The sequence below is a fragment of the Solenopsis invicta genome, chromosome 1 (assembly GCF_016802725.1).
Source record: "Solenopsis invicta isolate M01_SB chromosome 1, UNIL_Sinv_3.0, whole genome shotgun sequence".
In the NCBI taxonomy this organism is placed as follows: Eukaryota; Metazoa; Arthropoda; class Insecta; order Hymenoptera; family Formicidae; genus Solenopsis; species Solenopsis invicta.
Window position 1 is genome coordinate 7182003 of NC_052664.1, and position 6670 is coordinate 7188672.

General features: G+C 29.7%; 1 protein-coding gene across 2 annotated transcripts in view; it reads right to left on the reverse strand.

Annotated features, from left to right (window-relative positions):
* LOC105202277 overlaps positions 1 to 6317 on the reverse strand; it is a 109280-nt gene extending 102963 nt beyond the window's left edge. The window contains exon 1 of one of the 2 annotated variants that reach the window (XM_039455239.1): positions 6178 to 6317. The gene's annotated coding sequence lies outside the window, so the exon portion shown is untranslated. Of the gene's footprint in view, positions 1 to 5810 lie in introns of both variants that reach the window. The other variant, XM_039454893.1, reaches the window with a different exon arrangement.
* Between the last annotated feature and the right edge of the window lie 353 nt (positions 6318 to 6670).

A 6670-nucleotide genomic window follows, 5' to 3' on the forward strand; every position in this document is an offset into this window, starting at 1 on the left:
ATCTCAGAAATAAGGTTGAGATATATTTCACTTAATCTTGTAGTATTACTAAGTTTATATCTTTGAAACATTACAATATCCCGGCTAAATATCGTAACGAGATTCTACAGATTTCATTTTGCTGTGTGGGATAAAACTCACGTATTGTATTAACTGCTTTATGAAAAGTTATGGATTAAAAGAAAGAAGGATGATAATGGTCCGTTTATACTTATAATCACCTAGACGATTCGTCGGCAATTATGAATCTGTTGTCAAAGTTGTTAAATATAATATTATGTCAAACATAAACAATCATTGTTTCATAAATAGGATAAGATCTTAACAAAAAAATAATGTAGTATTTATATGTATTTTTTGTAGAATTCAAAGATGCTAATAGATTTTATTAAAATCAAATTTTTCATATACTGTTAAAACGATTATTGTTTAACGTATTGTACATACATATGTATCGCTTAAAATATAAAAAGTCAATAAAATAAATACAGATTTCATTCCTTAAGTAATAACTAAATAAAAAATGTGTCCGATTCTGTAGGTCCGTATGAAAATCAAGATAATTATAAATGGTACATGCTTAGCGCGAACTGAATATTTTATTATTCTAGGTATATATTGCAAACAAGTAAGTATACAATTAAATGAAAAAAAATTAAGTAGATGCAAATTATTTCAAATACATTCAACTAGACATAATTAAGTTCTCAAGAAGAATCTTATTTTTCTTACTTACAATACTTCGAAGAAGTACTAACTGTCAGAAATTATTTCGCCTGTCACAAAACGTAATTTTCACTACCACGATTTCAGTGTAACACCGTCATTAACAAAACTTTGTTAGCTGCGTCGTTAAATTAGAACGCGTTTATAGTATTTAAAGTAAATTTTTCGCATGCATTCGTACAAAGAAAAGACTTTGCAAATTTTATATTAAAAAAATGGTTACGGTCAAATTGGCTAAAATTGAAATATGTTTTAGTAATGCTTATCAAAAGTTTCCTCTGATAAAAGAATTCAAATATGAGGAACATAATTTTAAGTAAAGACACTAGCCGCATAAGAAGAGGGTTGAAATCCCCCCTCTCCCCCCCCACCCTCTATGAATTTGTATGAAATTTAACCCATCCTTTTGTCATTAAAACATACCAAGTTTCCTAAATTTTCAAGTCCCGGGCTCTTTCCTATCGTCCATAATCTTAAAAAAAATGTTTTTTTAGTAAATAATTATTTTTTTTACGAGTTTTTAATTAATTGATTTAAAATTTTAACTGGTATTAGATATGATTCAGACATATAATAAATTTTAGTTTTCTATTTTTACAGAAAATTCTAATTTTACAAGTCGGAAAAAGAATTCAAATTGTAATATCTCGAGTCTCACAAGACTTACTAATACCTCAAAAACCGCTTTCTTTCACCTTTTTCGGCTACTTTTCGTAGTTACTTTTGCTTGTAAAGACTATTTCGTGACTCCATCTGATAAATTTTCTATTCTCCACTAGAACAGAGATCATCATCAAGCATCATTAACAAATATTTTAAAGGATATTATGTTTCTTAAATCATATCACGTTTTCGCTTGTTTTCGTCATTTTCATGTATTTAAAGTGTGATTTTTTAATCTATGTCCGGATAGATTCGTTACTTCTTATACAACTACATAATTTTTGTTATTACTCATAATAAAAAATGCCACCCAAAACTTTTTTATTCTCAAAAACGCTATATTTCAACAGGTTTTTTCAATGTTATCCCAGCAAACACAAAGTTATATTAATGTTAGTAGTAATTTCCCACTCAGCAATGTTATTGTGTAATACATTCGTTATAAGACATTTATATTGTTGAGTGGAAAATTACAACTAACGTTTACATAACGGTGACTTTGTATTTGCTGGGAACGATTTCAGTGCATAAAATCCTTTTCCTTTCAATGGATAATATGTTTGGGAAGTATCAAACCTTTATAATCAAGTTAAGCTCTTAAAATAAGAGAGATTCTTTGCTGTTTGCAATCTTATTTTGAAATAGTTTTCCAACAATTTTAAAAGCTGTTCAACCTGTGATAAAAATCAATATTACAAAAAAAATTTTAATTAGAAGAAAAAAACACTCTTCTACAACTTAGTAGAGAAGAAGAGCGTAATATGGCAGCCATTTCCATTTTATTGAATAACCATGAAAAATAGCCGAAAAAGGTGAAAAAAGCCGTTTTTGGGGTATTTAAATGTGTTGTCATGGAACAAAAATTCTGAAAAAAATCAAGGAGGTAATTTTCATGAAAATGCAACTATGATTAAAATATAGAGGTAAAATTAGAATTTTCTGTCAAAATGGAAAACTAAAATTTGTTATTATATATCTGAATTATATCTAGTACCAGTTAAAATTTGAAATTGATTCATTAAAAACTTGCAGAGAAAAAAATTATTTACCAAAAAATATTGTTTTTTAAGATTATGGACGATAGGAAGGAGCCCGGGACTTGAAAATTTAGGAAACTTAGTCTCTTTTAATGACAAAAGGATGGGTTAAATTTTAGACAAATCTATTGAGAGGGGGAATTTCGACCCTCCTTATTCGGCTACAGCCTTAGATCAATTTTGAAAATTACGTTTGCCATAAAGATCCGCCATTTAGCATTTTGAATTTTATATTGTTGAAATCAGATTCGTAATCAGCGATCTCAAAATCCTCTAAATACCAAGTTTCGAATAAATCTGGTTGATTTTGATTATTTTGTATGCCATTTTGAATTTCATATTTTTCATACCGAATTCATACTTAGCAACCCCCCCCCCCGAATAATAAATTTCACAAAATTATGTTCACTAGAAAAAAGTACAACAAAGGATAAAATTCTAATGGCACTCATTGTATCTTGTGAACTACTGATTTCTCCAACGATTACTTTCTCCACAGTATATCTCGAAAACTATTCATTCTAAAAGTATGATCCAAATCCCAAATGAAAGCGAACATTATGTATTATGAGCTCAGAAATAAACATTGATTTTAAAAATTTGCAAATCACACTTTTTTGATAATTATAAACAACCATGAAAATAAAATTTCGAGAAAAGAATTGTCATCTTCAAACGTTCGTATGTCGGTCGGTATTCATCGAACATAAATAACTAACATACAGTTTTGCAAAATGCAATGAGAAATTATAAATTATAAGATTAGATGGATCACGAGATGTCACAAATCATCGAAATCGAAGAAAACGAATCGTCAGAACTGGCACAAATTTGATTTGTAATAAATTTCTTTCAAGCTAAAATTTTTATTTGAGATATTTTTTTACGTATATGGTATCTAGGAGAACCTGCGTAATTATTGTAAAACGTACCGCTAACTTCTTTTTTTGCTAAATGTCGAAAATCAATTTTCGTATTATTGTTGTAATTGATTTTTTAAAAAGTAAATTTTAAAAATTTGTATTAATACAAAAGATCGTGCATACATGTTTATAAACTAACAAAAATGTAGAGATTATATTTTCTATTATTACTACAAGCGTTTATTTATACAAAAAGTCTGACTTTTCTTATAAAATCAGCATATTACAAAATCTTTCAAAAGCTGTATCTTGGAAACTATTCACCGAACGAGGCTAAAAAAACCATTTTAAAGATAATTTTATAAGCTACAATAATATTTCTATACATTTTTATTTTACTTTAGACAAATCAGAAGTAATATATTTTCAAAAATTTAGAAACACATAAAATGAAAGTTTTTGAGCTATACCTATCTCAATAAGTAGCAGTCGTTTACAAAGCAAATCAATAACCAAAATACTGCAAATTTAATAATTTTTCATTTTGATAATAACTATTTTTAGATTAGGAGTAACCGTATATGAGATATTTTTAACATATTTGCGAAGAAATGTCTGATTCTAGGCAAATCTAATTACTTTTAAAAAAGAATATTTCATGAATTGTTGATCATAGAACATTCAATAAAAAAACCATTTTGCAAACTGTTTAATACTCTTTCAATCTTAGTCTATATGTTTTTTACGTAAGAGCAGCCAAATTTGAGATACCCACAAAAAATACGCGTAAAAAGGATAAAACATAACGTTCAAAAATAAAAGATTCTTGTAAAAAATCTATTTTAGAAACTGTTAGTCGTAAAAAGTTTATTAAAAAATCAAAATGTGGGAAATTTTATCAACTTTATTTTTTATCTGATGATCATATCAGAATATTCTTATAAAATTTCCATAAAATAAATTATTTTTGAGATATAAGCACAAAACCGATTTTAAACGAATAAGAATAGAATTTATTTGCTTCAATTTTTAACAATGCCAAAAAGGGACTTGGTTTACAATAATTGCCTTAATCCATTCATCCATCCATAAACTAATAAACGAATAATTCCATAAGTAATTGTTAGAATTCGTCACCCAATTACGGAGATAATAGAAGTAACCGTAATGTCCACTCATAATACTCCTTTCTTCTCTATAATGATTACATAATTACATAAAATCTTAGTAACAGTTTTATCGTTTGTATCTATTTTATCATAAAAAACATCAGTTGATTATATTAGCTCTATTACATCACGTAAAACTTTTATTCAACGCCATGGTAACTCAAACATGACTTATTTAATCAATTTGAAAATGTAAAGCAATATTTTTAATAACATTTGGAGACTTTTTCTAATTTTTATTTCTTGTAATTTGTGTAAAACTATTATTTTTATGCAAAAAATGTACTACGCAATTTTAGCTAAAAAGAAAAGTTTCTTTTAACATGAAGTATCCGCGATTTTGGGATACCTTGTGTGTGTGCGCGCGCGCGTGCGTGTGTGTGTGTGTGTGTGTGTGTGTGTGTGTGTGTGTGTATATATATATATGTATGTATGTATGTATGTAAATATGTATGTATGTATTATATATGTATAATACATATATTAGAATCATATACTATATTCTTGCACTTTGTTGAGCCAAAGTGTAGAAAAGCCAAAAATAATTGAAATAATTCAACAATGATGATAACACTTTTATTAATCAGATAATCAACTATATTTAAAACGCTATTATTGCTATTATATTTTATAGATAATTCGTTATTTAAAATATCAGAACTAAACGCAGACTGAATATAAAAATGTTTTATTACATTCCACATAAAAATCTACAAATTCCTTGAAACAGAGATAACGTTTTTCAGATACGCAATATCATACTTCATATTTTTAAAAAGTGGATAACTGCTTAGAATAAACCCCCTCCGTACCTCCTCCATAGGAAACTTAAGTGAGTAATTGAATATTGAACATTAAATGAGCCATATTTCGCATTACAGTCAACACAAGTAACATTAAAATGTAACGTGACACAAATCGGTTTCATAGATTCGAAGAACGCGTTCCGATAAATCAATATACGCATGTAAAATGGGTTGACGTAAATAAATAGTTTTGCTTACTTAGAGTATTTTTTATGAAAGGTTTCAAAAAGAAGGGGCGCTGTTAAAATTTATTGTCGAAATATAATTCTGTACGAAAGAATTATTTTGATATGAACAAGGTTAAGAGAACGCGCAATTCTTTTACATGCGTATAAATTTAGAACAAATTTGGTTTTTCTTTAAAATGTTCTTGAATAATCACAAATCTAAACTTTTTGCTAAATTAAGCTTCAAAAGTGCAAATAAACAATAATGATCTGTGTTCTTGATTTAATTTTATGATCAACTTGATACGAGCAATGGATTTAAAGTATAAATCAAATATCTCAACACAGAAAATTAGACAACAATTCATAAAATTGATACCTTAAAAATTTTAGATTTTAAATACGTAAAAGATCGTATCCGATGTGTATCCGCAAGATTTGTACATCTGTCTTTTGCACAAGAACGATGATATTCTGGAACAGTGTGTACTTATCTCGCTGTTCGTATGCACAGAATTGTCGCAAAAAAACGTCACAAGGTTTCTTTCAATTATCTTTTGCACCCAGGCCGTGAGCAGACATACGAATGGGAGGCGGCCAATTGCGATATGATTCTACGTGTCTCTGGAGTACATCGGTAAACGTGTGAATCGCGTTTATCCTGATTCGTGTCTCACACGCGACTCTAACATACGCGCGAGGGGATGATGACACTCGACATAACGAGCCACAGTACGAGGTCTCACCTTATTCGCGGAGAACGAGGGCTGCAGCGTAGCAGACGGAGTTTAATCGAATCGAGCTGATCGCGTCGACGCGCGCACTTACTACCCACGGTGCAACCACCAGGCAACTCCGTCGCCGACTGATAGAGATTCGCGCACACATCGTCGTCGTTGTCGATGACGACCACCAACGTACCTCTACTCGTGCGCCGTGTGGCTTGCGCCCGCCGACTCAACGCGGTGTCGCGGCGCACGCGGTTCTTCACCAGAATGTTCCTTGCAAATCTCACAATTGTTTCTGCTAATAATCACAAGTTTTCTAATTTGTACAATTTATTAGTCGTTTGAAAAACGTATTTATCAATAATTTTATTTATTTATGAATGATATCAATTCCATGACATGTGTGTGTGTGTGTGTGTGTGTGTGTGTGTGTGTGTGTATTATTGAAGTATTTTAAGGAGGTATGCGCCCCTCACCTCTCAACGTATTACCAAAAATTCAAAAATTTTGT